Source organism: Hyperolius riggenbachi, chromosome 3 (assembly GCF_040937935.1).
Source record: "Hyperolius riggenbachi isolate aHypRig1 chromosome 3, aHypRig1.pri, whole genome shotgun sequence".
In the NCBI taxonomy this organism is placed as follows: domain Eukaryota; kingdom Metazoa; phylum Chordata; class Amphibia; order Anura; family Hyperoliidae; genus Hyperolius; species Hyperolius riggenbachi.
The window spans coordinates 41,060,876-41,074,085 of NC_090648.1; the positions used below are offsets into that span (position 1 = coordinate 41,060,876).

General features: G+C 40.1%; 1 protein-coding gene and 18 non-coding genes across 19 annotated transcripts in view; all 19 read left to right on the forward strand.

Annotated features, from left to right (window-relative positions):
• The window catches only part of GUCY2D (guanylate cyclase 2D, retinal), a 604,889-nt gene that overhangs the window by 181,665 nt on the left and 410,014 nt on the right, over window positions 1-13,210 (forward strand). The gene's annotated exons all lie outside the window — the stretch shown is intronic.
• TRNAW-CCA (transfer RNA tryptophan (anticodon CCA)) lies at window positions 171-242 on the forward strand. The gene has a single exon. It is a non-coding gene; the product is annotated as a tRNA-Trp (tRNA).
• Window positions 916-987, forward strand: TRNAW-CCA (transfer RNA tryptophan (anticodon CCA)). Its single transcript has one exon. It is a non-coding gene; the product is annotated as a tRNA-Trp (tRNA).
• On the forward strand, window positions 1,640-1,711 carry TRNAW-CCA (transfer RNA tryptophan (anticodon CCA)). Its single transcript has one exon. It is a non-coding gene; the product is annotated as a tRNA-Trp (tRNA).
• TRNAW-CCA (transfer RNA tryptophan (anticodon CCA)) lies at window positions 2,384-2,455 on the forward strand. The gene has a single exon. It is a non-coding gene; the product is annotated as a tRNA-Trp (tRNA).
• TRNAW-CCA (transfer RNA tryptophan (anticodon CCA)) lies at window positions 3,129-3,200 on the forward strand. The gene has a single exon. It is a non-coding gene; the product is annotated as a tRNA-Trp (tRNA).
• Window positions 3,879-3,950, forward strand: TRNAW-CCA (transfer RNA tryptophan (anticodon CCA)). Its single transcript has one exon. It is a non-coding gene; the product is annotated as a tRNA-Trp (tRNA).
• Window positions 4,624-4,695, forward strand: TRNAW-CCA (transfer RNA tryptophan (anticodon CCA)). The gene has a single exon. It is a non-coding gene; the product is annotated as a tRNA-Trp (tRNA).
• On the forward strand, window positions 5,369-5,440 carry TRNAW-CCA (transfer RNA tryptophan (anticodon CCA)). The gene has a single exon. It is a non-coding gene; the product is annotated as a tRNA-Trp (tRNA).
• On the forward strand, window positions 6,113-6,184 carry TRNAW-CCA (transfer RNA tryptophan (anticodon CCA)). The gene has a single exon. It is a non-coding gene; the product is annotated as a tRNA-Trp (tRNA).
• TRNAW-CCA (transfer RNA tryptophan (anticodon CCA)) lies at window positions 6,858-6,929 on the forward strand. Its single transcript has one exon. It is a non-coding gene; the product is annotated as a tRNA-Trp (tRNA).
• Window positions 7,608-7,679, forward strand: TRNAW-CCA (transfer RNA tryptophan (anticodon CCA)). The gene has a single exon. It is a non-coding gene; the product is annotated as a tRNA-Trp (tRNA).
• TRNAW-CCA (transfer RNA tryptophan (anticodon CCA)) lies at window positions 8,353-8,425 on the forward strand. The gene has a single exon. It is a non-coding gene; the product is annotated as a tRNA-Trp (tRNA).
• TRNAW-CCA (transfer RNA tryptophan (anticodon CCA)) lies at window positions 9,099-9,170 on the forward strand. Its single transcript has one exon. It is a non-coding gene; the product is annotated as a tRNA-Trp (tRNA).
• Window positions 9,844-9,915, forward strand: TRNAW-CCA (transfer RNA tryptophan (anticodon CCA)). Its single transcript has one exon. It is a non-coding gene; the product is annotated as a tRNA-Trp (tRNA).
• On the forward strand, window positions 10,589-10,660 carry TRNAW-CCA (transfer RNA tryptophan (anticodon CCA)). Its single transcript has one exon. It is a non-coding gene; the product is annotated as a tRNA-Trp (tRNA).
• Window positions 11,333-11,404, forward strand: TRNAR-CCG (transfer RNA arginine (anticodon CCG)). The gene has a single exon. It is a non-coding gene; the product is annotated as a tRNA-Arg (tRNA).
• Window positions 12,077-12,148, forward strand: TRNAW-CCA (transfer RNA tryptophan (anticodon CCA)). Its single transcript has one exon. It is a non-coding gene; the product is annotated as a tRNA-Trp (tRNA).
• Window positions 12,822-12,893, forward strand: TRNAW-CCA (transfer RNA tryptophan (anticodon CCA)). The gene has a single exon. It is a non-coding gene; the product is annotated as a tRNA-Trp (tRNA).

Consider the following 13,210-nt stretch of genomic DNA (forward strand, 5'->3'; position numbering starts at 1 on the left):
GTAAACCATTGTTGTCATTGTAAACAAAAGAAAGTCTCTTAGGGCGTCGATCAAACAGTTCCAAAAACTGCCAGTATATTATTACTAGCAGTAAACCCATATTGTCATTGTAAAGAAAAGAAAATCTCTTAGGCCGTCGATGTAACTTTTCCAATACAAAAGAATGCAGGGACCTTGTGGCGCAACGGTAGCGCGTCTGACTCCAGATCAGAAGGTTGCGTGTTCAAATCACGTCGGGGTCAGTGAGCTTTTTCACACAAGCCCATGTCTTCACATGGACTCCTTGAAATGCTGTAACCGATTGGTAATATTCTGAAAGGGCAAAACATTGAAAGTACACTTAGCTCACTATCCTCATAGGAGCTGAGAAAGTACACTGTCCACTCTCTCACAGCAATAAAAAATATCCCTTAGCTTGCTACGCAATTGGGCAAAGTTCTACAACCCTTCTTTTGGGGCTGCTGGTGCAGTTGTATAGAAGTGACTATAAACGCTATATTTTCATTTGAACATGACACTTTTCATGTAGCATGATGTGTTTAAGAAAGTGTTTAGTGTGGCTGCCTTTTAAAATACTGTTAACCTTTTTCATTTGAAGAGAAAGCAAAGAAAAATAAGCAGTGGGCACAGTAGTGAGTGTCTGAGGATAGAAGCATTGTGTGGCATTTCTGGTATTCTCTTATTTGCTTAAAATTGTGTAGAGAAGAGAACGCTGGTACCCTCTGTGAGTATAGCATTATTAGCAGTAAACCATTGTTGTCATTGTAAACAAAAGAAAGTCTCTTAGGCCGTCGATCAAACAGTTCCAAAAACTGTCAGTATAACATTACTAACAGTAAACCCATATTGTCATTGTAAAGAAAAGAAAGTCTCTTAGGCCGTCGATGTAACTTTTCCAATTCTAAAGAAAGCAGGGACCTCGTGGCGCAACGGTAGCGCGTCTGACTCCAGATCAGAAGGTTGCGTGTTCAAATCACGATGGGGTCAGTGAGCTTTTTCACACAAGCCCATGTCTTCACATGGACTCCTTGAAATGCTGTAAGGGCAAAACATTGAAAGTACACTTAGCTCACTATCCTCATAGGAGCTGAGAAAGTACACTGTCCACTCTCTCACAGCAATAAAAATTATCCCTTAGCTTGCTACGCAATTGGGCAAAGTTCTACAACCCTTCTTTTGGGGCTGCTGGTGCAGTTGTATAGAAGTGACTATAAACGCTATATTTTCATTTGAACATGACACTTTTCATGTAGCATGATGTGTTTAAGAATGTGTTTAGTGTGGCTGCCTTTTAAAATGCTGTTAACCTTTTTCATTTGAAGAGAAAGCAAAGAAAAATAAGCAGTGGGCACAGTAGTGAGTGACTGAGGATAGAAGCATTGTGTGGCATTTCTGGTATTCTCTTTTTTGCTTAAAATTGTGTAGAGAAGAGAATGCTGGGACCCTCTGTGAGTATAGCAATTTTAGCAGTAAACCATTGTTGTCATTGTAAACAAAAGAAAGTCTCTTAGGGCGTCGATCAAACAGTTCCAAAAACTGCCAGTATAACATTACTAGCAGTAAACCCATATTGTCATTGTAAAGAAAAGAAAATCTCTTAGGCCGTCGATGTAACTTTTCCAATACAAAAGAATGCAGGGACCTCGTGGCGCAACGGTAGCGCGTCTGACTCCAAATCAGAAGGTTGCATGTTCAAATCACGTCGGGGTCAGCGAGCTTTTTCACACAAGCCCATGTCTTCACATGGACTCCTTGAAATGCTGTAACCGATTGGAAAATTCTGAAAGGGCAAAACATTGAAAGTACACTTAGCTCACTATCCTCATAGGAGCTGAGAAAGTACACTGTCCACTCTCTCACAGCAATAAAAAATATCCCTTAGCTTGCTACGCAATTGGGCAAAGTTCTACAACCCTTCTTTTTGGGCTGCTGGTGCAGTTGTATAGAAGTGACTATAAACGCTATATTTTCATTTGAACATGACACTTTTCATGTAGCATGATGTGTTTAAGAAAGTGTTTAGTGTGGCTGCCTTTTAAAATGCTGTTAACCTTTTTCATTTGAAGAGAAAGCAAAGAAAAATAAGCAGTGGGCACAGTAGTGAGTGTCTGAGGATAGAAGCATTGTGTGGCATTTCTGGTATTCTCTTTTTTGCTTAAAATTGTGTAGAGAAGAGAACGCTGGTACCCTCTGTGAGTATAGCATTATTAGCAGTAAACCATTGTTGTCATTGTAAACAAAAGAAAGTCTCTTAGGTCGTCGATCAAACAGTTCCAAAAACTGTCAGTATAACATTACTAGCAGTGAACCCATATTGTCATTGTAAAGAAAAGAAAATCTCTTAGGCCGTCGATGTAACTTTTCCAATGCAAAAGAATGCAGGGACCTCGTGGCGCAACGGTAGCGCGTCTGACTCCAAATCAGAAGATTGTGTGTTCAAATCACGTTGGGGTCAGTGAGCTTTTTCACACAAGCCCATGTCTTCGCATGGACTCCTTGAAATGCTGTAACCGATTGGTAATATTCTGAAAGGGCAAAACATTGAAAGTACACTTAGCTCACTATCCTCATAGGAGCTGAGAAAGTACACTGTCCACTCTCTCATAGCAATAAAAAAATATCCCTTAGCTTGCTACGCAATTGGGCAAAGTTCTACAACCCTTCTTTTGGGGCTGCTGGTGCAGTTGTATAGAAGTGACTATAAACGCTATATTTTCATTTGAACATGACACTTTTCATGTAGCATGATGTGTTTAAGAATGTGTTTAGTGTGGCTGCCTTTTAAAATGCTGTTAACCTTTTTCATTTGAAGAGAAAGCAAAGAAAAATAAGCAGTGGGCACAGTAGTGAGTGACTGAGGATAGAAGCATTGTGTGGCATTTCTGGTATTCTCTTTTTTGCTTAAAATTGTGTAGAGAAGAGAACGCTGGTACCTCTGTGAGTATAGCATTATTAGCAGTAAACCATTGTTGTCATTGTAAACAAAAGAAAGTCTCTTAGGTCGTCGATCAAACAGTTCCAAAAACTGTCAGTATAACATTACTAGCAGTAAACCCATATTGTCATTGTAAAGAAAAGAAAGTCTCTTAGGCCGTCGATGTAACTTTTCCAATACTAAAGAAAGCAGGGACCTCGTGGCGCAACGGTAGCGCGTCTGACTCCAGATCAGAAGGTTGCGTGTTCAAATCACGTCGGGGTCAGTGAGCTTTTTCACACAAGCCCATGTCTTCACATGGACTCCTTGAAATGCTGTAACCGATTGGAAAATTCTGAAAGGGCAAAACATTGAAAGTACACTTAGCTCACTATCCTTTTAGGAGCTGAGAAAGTACACTGTCCACTCTCACTCTCTCACAGCAATAAAAAATATCCCTTAGCTTGCTACGCAATTGGGCAAAGTTCTACAACCCTTCTTTTGGGGCTGCTGGTGCAGTTGTATAGAAGTGACTATAAACGCTATATTTTCTTTTGAACATGACACTTTTCATGTAGCATGATGTGTTTAAGAAAGTGTTTAGTGTGGCTGCCTTTTAAAATGCTGTTAACCTTTTTCATTTGAAGAGAAAGCAAAGAAAAATAAGCAGTGGGCACAGTAGTGAGTGTCTGAGGATAGAAGCATTGTGTGGCATTTCTGGTATTCTCTTTTTTGCTTAAAATTGTGTAGAGAAGAGAACGCTGGGACCCTCTGTGAGTATAGCATTATTAGCAGTAAACCATTGTTGTCATTGTAAACAAAAGAAAGTCTCTTAGGCCGTCGATCAAACAGTTCCAAAAACTGTGAGTATAACATTACTAGCAGTAAACCCATAATGTCATTGTAAAGAAAAGAAAGTCTCTTAGGCCGTCGATGTAACTTTTCCAATACTAAAGAAAGCAGGGACCTCGTGGCGCAACGGTAGCGCGTCTGACTCCAGATCAGAAGGTTGCGTGTTCAAATCACGTCGGGGTCAGTGAGCTTTTTCACACAAGCCCATGTCTTCACATGGACTCCTTGAAATGCTGTAACCGATTGGTAATATTCTGAAAGGGCAAAACATTGAAAGTACACTTAGCTCACTATCCTCATAGGAGCTGAGAAAGTACACTGTCCACTCTCTCACAGCAATAAAAATTATCCCTTAGCTTGCTACGCAATTGGGCAAAGTTCTACAACCCTTCTTTTGGGGCTGCTGGTGCAGTTGTATAGAAGTGACTATAAACGCTATATTTTCATTTGAACATGACACTTTTCATGTAGCATGATGTGTTTAAGAATGTGTTTAGTGTGGCTGCCTTTTAAAATGCTGTTAACCTTTTTCATTTGAAGAGAAAGCAAAGAAAAATAAGCAGTGGGCACAGTAGTGAGTGACTGAGGATAGAAGCATTGTGTGGCATTTCTGGTATTCTCTTTTTTGCTTAAAATTGTGTAGAGAAGAGAACGCTGGGACCCTCTGTGAGTATAGCATTATTAGCAGTAATCCATTGTTGTCATTGTAAACAAAAGAAAGTCTCTTAGGGCGTCGATCAAACAGTTCCAAAAACTGCCAGTATAACATTACTAGCAGTAAACCCATATTGTCATTGTAAAGAAAAGAAAATCTCTTAGGCCGTCGATGTAACTTTTCCAATACAAAAGAATGCAGGGACCTTGTGGCGCAACGGTAGCGCGTCTGACTCCAGATCAGAAGGTTGCGTGTTCAAATCACGTCGGGGTCAGTGAGCTTTTTCACACAAGCCCATGTCTTCACATGGACTCCTTGAAATGCTGTAACCGATTGGTAATATTCTGAAAGGGCAAAACATTGAAAGTACACTTAGCTCACTATCCTCATAGGAGCTGAGAAAGTACACTGTCCACTCTCTCACAGCAATAAAAAATATCCCTTAGCTTGCTACGCAATTGGGCAAAGTTCTACAACCCTTCTTTTGGGGCTGCTGGTGCAGTTGTATAGAAGTGACTATAAACGCTATATTTTCATTTGAACATGACACTTTTCATGTAGCATGATGTGTTTAAGAAAGTGTTTAGTGTGGCTGCCTTTTAAAATGCTGTTAACCTTTTTCATTTGAAGAGAAAGCAAAGAAAAATAAGCAGTGGGCACAGTAGTGAGTGTCTGAGGATAGAAGCATTGTGTGGCATTTCTGGTATTCTCTTTTTTGCTTAAAATTGTGTAGAGAAGAGAACGCTGGTACCCTCTGTGAGTATAGCATTATTAGCAGTAAACCATTGTTGTCATTGTAAACAAAAGAAAGTCTCTTAGGTCGTCGATCAAACAGTTCCAAAAACTGTCAGTATAACATTACTAGCAGTAAACCCATATTGTCATTGTAAAGAAAAGAAAGTCTCTTAGGCCGTCGATGTAACTTTTCCAATACTAAAGAATGCAGGGACCTTGTGGCGCAACGGTAGCGCATCTGACTCCAAATCAGAAGGTTGCATGTTCAAATCACGTCGGGGTCAGTGAGCTTTTTCACACAAGCCCATGTCTTCACATGGACTCCTTGAAATGCTGTAACCGATTGGAAAATTCTGAAAGGGCAAAACATTGAAAGTACACTTAGCTCACTATCCTCATAGGAGCTGAGAAAGTACACTGTCCACTCTCTCACAGCAATAAAAAATATCCCTTAGCTTGCTACGCAATTGGGCAAAGTTCTACAACCCTTCTTTTTGGGCTGCTGGTGCAGTTGTATAGAAGTGACTATAAACGCTATATTTTCATTTGAACATGACACTTTTCATGTAGCATGATGTGTTTAAGAAAGTGTTTAGTGTGGCTGCCTTTTAAAATGCTGTTAACCTTTTTCATTTGAAGAGAAAGCAAAGAAAAATAAGCAGTGGGCACAGTAGTGAGTGTCTGAGGATAGAAGCATTGTGTGGCATTTCTGGTATTCTCTTTTTTGCTTAAAATTGTGTAGAGAAGAGAACGCTGGTACCCTCTGTGAGTATAGCATTATTAGCAGTAAACCATTGTTGTCATTGTAAACAAAAGAAAGTCTCTTAGGTCGTCGATCAAACAGTTCCAAAAACTGTCAGTATAACATTACTAGCAGTGAACCCATATTGTCATTGTAAAGAAAAGAAAATCTCTTAGGCCGTCGATGTAACTTTTCCAATGCAAAAGAATGCAGGGACCTCGTGGCGCAACGGTAGCGCGTCTGACTCCATATCAGAAGGTTGTGTGTTCAAATCACGTCGGGGTCAGTGAGCTTTTTCACACAAGCCCATGTCTTCACATGGACTCCTTGAAATGCTGTAACCGATTGGTAATATTCTGAAAGGGCAAAACATTGAAAGTACACTTAGCTCACTATCCTCATAGGAGCTGAGAAAGTACACTGTCCACTCTCTCACAGCAATAAAAAAATATCCCTTAGCTTGCTACGCAATTGGGCAAAGTTCTACAACCCTTCTTTTGGGGCTGCTGGTGCAGTTGTATAGAAGTGACTATAAACGCTATATTTTCATTTGAACATGACACTTTTCATGTAGCATGATGTGTTTAAGAATGTGTTTAGTGTGGCTGCCTTTTAAAATGCTGTTAACCTTTTTCATTTGAAGAGAAAGCAAAGAAAAATAAGCAGTGGGCACAGTAGTGAGTGACTGAGGATAGAAGCATTGTGTGGCATTTCTGGTATTCTCTTTTTTGCTTAAAATTGTGTAGAGAAGAGAACGCTGGTACCTCTGTGAGTATAGCATTATTAGCAGTAAACCATTGTTGTCATTGTAAACAAAAGAAAGTCTCTTAGGTCGTCGATCAAACAGTTCCAAAAACTGTCAGTATAACATTACTAGCAGTAAACCCATATTGTCATTGTAAAGAAAAGAAAGTCTCTTAGGCCGTCGATGTAACTTTTCCAATACTAAAGAAAGCAGGGACCTCGTGGCGCAACGGTAGCGCGTCTGACTCCAGATCAGAAGGTTGCGTGTTCAAATCACGTCGGGGTCAGTGAGCTTTTTCACACAAGCCCATGTCTTCACATGGACTCCTTGAAATGCTGTAACCGATTGGAAAATTCTGAAAGGGCAAAACATTGAAAGTACACTTAGCTCACTATCCTCATAGGAGCTGAGAAAGTACACTGTCCACTCTCACTCTCTCACAGCAATAAAATATATCCCTTAGCTTGCTACGCAATTGGGCAAAGTTCTACAACCCTTCTTTTGGGGCTGCTGGTGCAGTTGTATAGAAGTGACTATAAACGCTATATTTTCTTTTGAACATGACACTTTTCATGTAGCATGATGTGTTTAAGAAAGTGTTTAGTGTGGCTGCCTTTTAAAATGCTGTTAACCTTTTTCATTTGAAGAGAAAGCAAAGAAAAATAAGCAGTGGGCACAGTAGTGAGTGTCTGAGGATAGAAGCATTGTGTGGCATTTCTGGTATTCTCTTTTTTGCTTAAAATTGTGTAGAGAAGAGAACGCTGGTACCCTCTGTGAGTATAGCATTATTAGCAGTAAACCATTGTTGTCATTGTAAACAAAAGAAAGTCTCTTAGGCCGTCGATCAAACAGTTCCAAAAACTGTGAGTATAACATTACTAGCAGTAAACCCATATTGTCATTGTAAAGAAAAGAAAGTCTCTTAGGCCGTCGATGTAACTTTTCCAATACTAAAGAATGCAGGGACCTTGTGGCGCAACGGTAGCGCGTCTGACTCCAGATCAGAAGGGTGCGTGTTCAAATCACGTCGGGGTCAGTGAGCTTTTTCACACAAGCCCATGTCTTCACATGGACTCCTTGAAATGCTGTAACCGATTGGTAATATTCTGAAAGGGCAAAACATTGAAAGTACACTAAGCTCACTATCCTCATAGGAGCTGAGAAAGTACACTGTCCACTCTCTCACAGCAATAAAAAATATCCCTTAGCTTGCTACGCAATTGGGCAAAGTTCTACAACCCTTCTTTTGGGGCTGCTGGTGCAGTTGTATAGAAGTGACTATAAACGCTATATTTTCATTTGAACATGACACTTTTCATGTAGCATGATGTGTTTAAGCATGTGTTTAGTGTGGCTGCCTTTTAAAACGCTGTTAACCTTTTTCATTTGAAGAGAAAGCAAAGAAAAATAAGCAGTGGGCACAGTAGTGAGTGACTGAAGATAGAAGCATTGTGTGGCATTTCTGGTATTCTCTTTTTTGCTTAAAATTGTGTAGAGAAGAGAACGCTGGGACCCTCTGTGAGTATAGCATTATTAGCAGTAAACCATTGTTGTCATTGTAAACAAAAAAAAGTCTCTTAGGTCGTCGATCAAACAGTTCCAAAAACTGTCAGTATAACATTACTAGCAGTAAACCCATTTTGTCATTGTAAAGAAAAGAAAGTCTCTTAGGCCGTCGATGTAACTGTTCCAATATGAAAGAATGCAGGGACCTCGTGGCGCAACGGTAGCGCGTCTGACTCCAGATCAGAAGGTTGCGTGTTCAAATCATGTTGGGGGTCAGTGAGCTTTTTCACACAAGCCCATGTCTTCACATGGACTCCTTGAAATGCTGTAACCGATTGGTAATATTCTGAAAGGGCAAAACATTGAAAGTACACTTAGCTCACTATCCTCATAGGAGCTGAGAAAGTACCCTGTCCACTCTCTCACAGCAATAAAAAATATCCCTTAGCTTGCTACGCAATTGGGCAAAGTTCTACAACCCTTGTTTTGGGGCTGCTGGTGCAGTTGTATAGAAGTGACTATAAACGCTATATTTTCATTTGAACATGACACTTTTCATGTAGCATGATGTGTTTAAGAAAGTGTTTAGTGTGGCTGCCTTTTAAAATGCTGTTAACCTTTTTCATTTGAAGAGAAAGCAAAGAAAAATAAGCAGTGGGCACAGTAGTGAGTGTCTGAGGATAGAAACATTGTGTGGCATTTCTGGTATTCTCTTTTTTGCTTAAAATTGTGTAGAGAAGAGAACGCTGGTACCCTCTGTGAGTATAGCTTTATTAGCAGTAAACCATTGTTGTCATTGTAAACAAAAGAAAGTCTCTTAGGTCGTCGATCAAACAGTTCCAAAAACTGTCAGTATAACATTACTAGCAGTAAACCCATATTGTCATTGTAAAGAAAAGAAAATCTCTTAGGCCGTCGATGTAACTTTTCCAATGCAAAAGAATGCAGGGACCTCGTGGCGCAACGGTAGCGCGTCTGACTCCAGATCAGAAGGTTGCATGTTCAAATCACGTCAGGGTCAGTGAGCTTTTTCACACAAGCCCATGTCTTCACATGGACTCCTTGAAATGCTGTAACCGATTGGTAATATTCTGAAAGGGCAAAACATTGAAAGTACACTTAGCTCACTATCCTCATAGGAGCTGAGAAAGTACACTGTCCACTCTCTCACAGCAATAAAAAATATCCCTTAGCTTGCTACGCAATTGGGCAAAGTTCTACAACCCTTCTTTTGGGGCTGCTGGTGCAGTTGTATAGAAGTGACTATAAACGCTATATTTTCATTTGAACATGACACTTTTCATGTAGCATGATGTGTTTAAGAAAGTGTTTAGTGTGGCTGCCTTTTAAAATGCTGTTAACCTTTTTCATTTGAAGAGAAAGCAAAGAAAAATAAGCAGTGGGCACAGTAGTGAGTGTCTGAGGTTAGAAGCATTGTGTGGCATTTCTGGTATTCTCTTTTTTGCTTAAAATTGTGTAGAGAAGAGAACGCTGGGACCCTCTGTGAGTATAGCATTATTAGCAGTAAACCATTGTTGTCATTGTAAACAAAAGAAAGTCTCTTAGGTCGTCGATCAAACAGTTCCAAAAACTGCCAGTATAACATTACTAGCAGTAAACCCATATTGTCATTGTAAAGAAAAGAAAATCTCTTAGGCCGTCGATGTAACTTTTCCAATACAAAAGAATGCAGGGACCTCGTGGCGCAACGGTAGCGCGTCTGACTCCAGATCAGAAGGTTGCGTGTTCAAATCACGTCGGGGTCAGTGAGCTTTTTCACACAAGCCCATGTCTTCACATGGACTCCTTGAAATGCTGTAACCGATTGGTAATATTCTGAAAGGGCAAAACATTGAAAGTACACTTAGCTCACTATCCTCATAGGAGCTGAGAAAGTACACTGTCCACTCTCCCACAGCAATAAAAAATATCCCTTAGCTTGCTACGCAATTGGGCAAAGTTCTACAACCCTTCTTTTGGGGCTGCTGGTGCAGTTGTATAGAAGTGACTATAAACGCTATATTTTCATTTGAACATGACACTTTTCATGTAGCATGATGTGTTTAAGAATGTGTTTAGTGTGGCTGCCTTTTAAAATGCTGTTAACCTTTTTCATTTGAAGAGAAAGCAAAGAAAAATAAGCAGTGGGCACAGTAGTGAGTGACTGAGGATAGAAGCATTGTGTGGCATTTCTGGTATTCTCTTTTTTGCTTAAAATTGTGTAGAGAAGAGAACGCTGGTACCCTCTGTGAGTATAGCATTATTAGCAGTAAACCATTGTTGTCATTGTCAACAAAAGAAAGTCTCTTAGGTCGTCGATCAAACAGTTCCAAAAACTGTCAGTATAACATTACTAGCAGTAAACCCATTTTGTCATTGTAAAGAAAAGAAAGTCTCTTAGGCCGTCGATGTAACTGTTCCAATATGAAAGAATGCAGGGACCTCGTGGCGCAACGGTAGCGCGTCTGACTCCAGATAAGAAGGTTGCGTGTTCAAATCACGTCGGGGTCAGTGAGCTTTTTCACACAAGCCCATGTCTTCACATGGACTCCTTGAAATGCTGTAACCGATTGGAAAATTCTGAAAGGGCAAAACATTGAAAGTACATGTAGCTAACTATCCTCATAGGAGCTGAGAAAATACACTGTCCACTCTCTCACAGCAATAAAAAATATCCCTTAGCTTGCTACGCAATTGGGCAAAGTTCTACAACCCTTGTTTTAGGGATGCTGGTGCAGTTGTATAGAAGTGACTATAAACGCTATATTTTCATTTGAACATGACACTTTTCTTGTAACATGATGTGTTTAAGAAGGTGTTTAGTGTGGCTGCCTTTTAAAATGCTGTTAACCTTTTTCATTTGAAGAGAAAGTAAAGAAAAATAAGCAGTGGACACAGTAGTGAGTGTCTGAGGATAGAAGCATTGTGTGGCATTTCTGGTATTCTCTTTTTTGCTTAAAATTGTGTAGAGAAGAGAACGCTGGTACCCTCTGTGAGTATAGCATTATTAGCAGTAAACCATTGTTGTCATTGTAAACAAAAGAAAGTCTCTTAGGTCGTCGATCAAACAGTTCCAAAAACTGTCAGTATAACATTACTAGCAGTAAACCCATTTTGTCATTGTAAAGAAAAGAAAGTCTCTTAGGCCGTCGATGTAACTGTTCCAATACGAAAGAATGCAGGGACCTTGTGGCGCAACGGTAGCGCGTCTGACTCCGGATCTGAAGGTTGCGTGTTCAAATCACGTCAGGGTCAGTGAGCTTTTTCACACAAGCCCATGTCTTCACATGGACTCCTTGAAATGCTGTAACCGATTGGAAAATTCTGACAGGGCAAAACATTGAAAGTACACGTAGCTCACTATCCTCATAGGAGCTGAGAAAGTACACTGTCCACTCTCCCACAGCAATTAAAAATATCCCTTAGCTTGCTACGCAATTGGGCAAAGTTCTACAACCCTTCTTTTGGGGCTGCTGGTGCAGTTGTATAGAAGTGACTATAAACGCTATATTTTCATTTGAACATGACACTTTTCATGTAGCATGATGTGTTTAAGAAGGTGTTTAGTGTGGCTGCCTGTTAAAATGCTGTTAACCTTTTTCATTTGAATAGAAAGCAAAGAAAAATAAGCAGTGGGCACAGTAGTGAGTGTCTGAGGATAGAAGCATTGTGTGGCATTTCTGGTATTCTCTTTTTTGCTTAAAATTGTGTAGAGAAGAGAACGCTGGTACCCTCTGTGAGTATAGCATTATTAGCAGTAAACCATTGTTGTCATTGTAAACAAAAGAAAGTCTCTTAGGCCGTCGATCAAACAGTTCCAAAAACTGCCAGTATAACATTACTAGCAGTAAACCCATATTGTCATTGTAAAGAAAAGAAAATCTCTTAGGCCGTCGATGTAACTTTTCCAATACAAAAGAATGCAGGGACCTTGTGGCGCAACGGTAGCGCGTCTGACTCCAGATCAGAAGGTTGCGTGTTCAAATCACGGCGGGGTCAGTGAGCTTTTTCACACAAGCCCATGTCTTCACATGGACTCCTTGAAATGCTGTAACCGATTGGTAATATTCTGAAAGGGCAAAACATTGAAAGTACACTTAGCTCACTATCCTCATAGGAGCTGAGAAAGAACACTGTCCACTCTCTCACAGCAATAAAAAATATCCCTTAGCTTGCTACGCAATTGGGCAAAGTTCTACAACCCTTCTTTTGGGGCTGCTGGTGCAATTGTATAGAAGTGACTATAAACGCTATATTTTCATTTGAACATGACACTTTTCATGTAGCATGATGTGTTTAAGAAAGTGTTTAGTGTGGCTGCCTTTTAAAACACTGTTAACCTTTTTCATTTGAAGAGAAAGCAAAGAAAAATAAGCAGTGGGCACAGTAGTGAGTGACTGAGGATAGAAGCATTGTGTGGCATTTCTGGTATTCTCTTTTTTGCTTAAAATTGTGTAGAGAAGAGAACGCTGGGACCCTCTGTGAGTATAGCATTATTAGCAGTAAACCATTGTTGCCATTGTAAACAAAAGAAAGTCTCTTAGGGCGTCGATCAAACAGTTCCAAAAACTGCCAGTATAACATTACTAGCAGTAAACCCATATTGTCATTGTAAAGAAAAGAAAATCTCTTAGGCCGTCAATGTAACTTTTTCAATACAAAAAAATGCATGGACCTCGTGGCGCAACGGTAGCGCGTCTGACTCCAGATCAGAAGGGTGCGTGTTCAAATCACGTCGGGGTCAGTGAGCTTTTTCACACAAGCTGATGTCTTCACATGGACTCCTTGAAATGCTGTAACCGATTGGTAATATTCTGAAAGGGCAAAACATTGAAAGTACACTTAGCTCACTATCCTCATAGGAGCTGAGAAAGTACACTGTCCACTCTCTCACAGCAATAAAAAATATCCCTTAGCTTGCTACGCAATTGGGCAAAGTTCTACAACCCTTCTTTTGGGGCTGCTGGTGCAGTTGTATAGAAGTGACTATAAACGCTATATTTTCATTTGAACATGACACTTTTCATGTAGCATGATGTGTTTAAGAATGTGTTTAGTGTG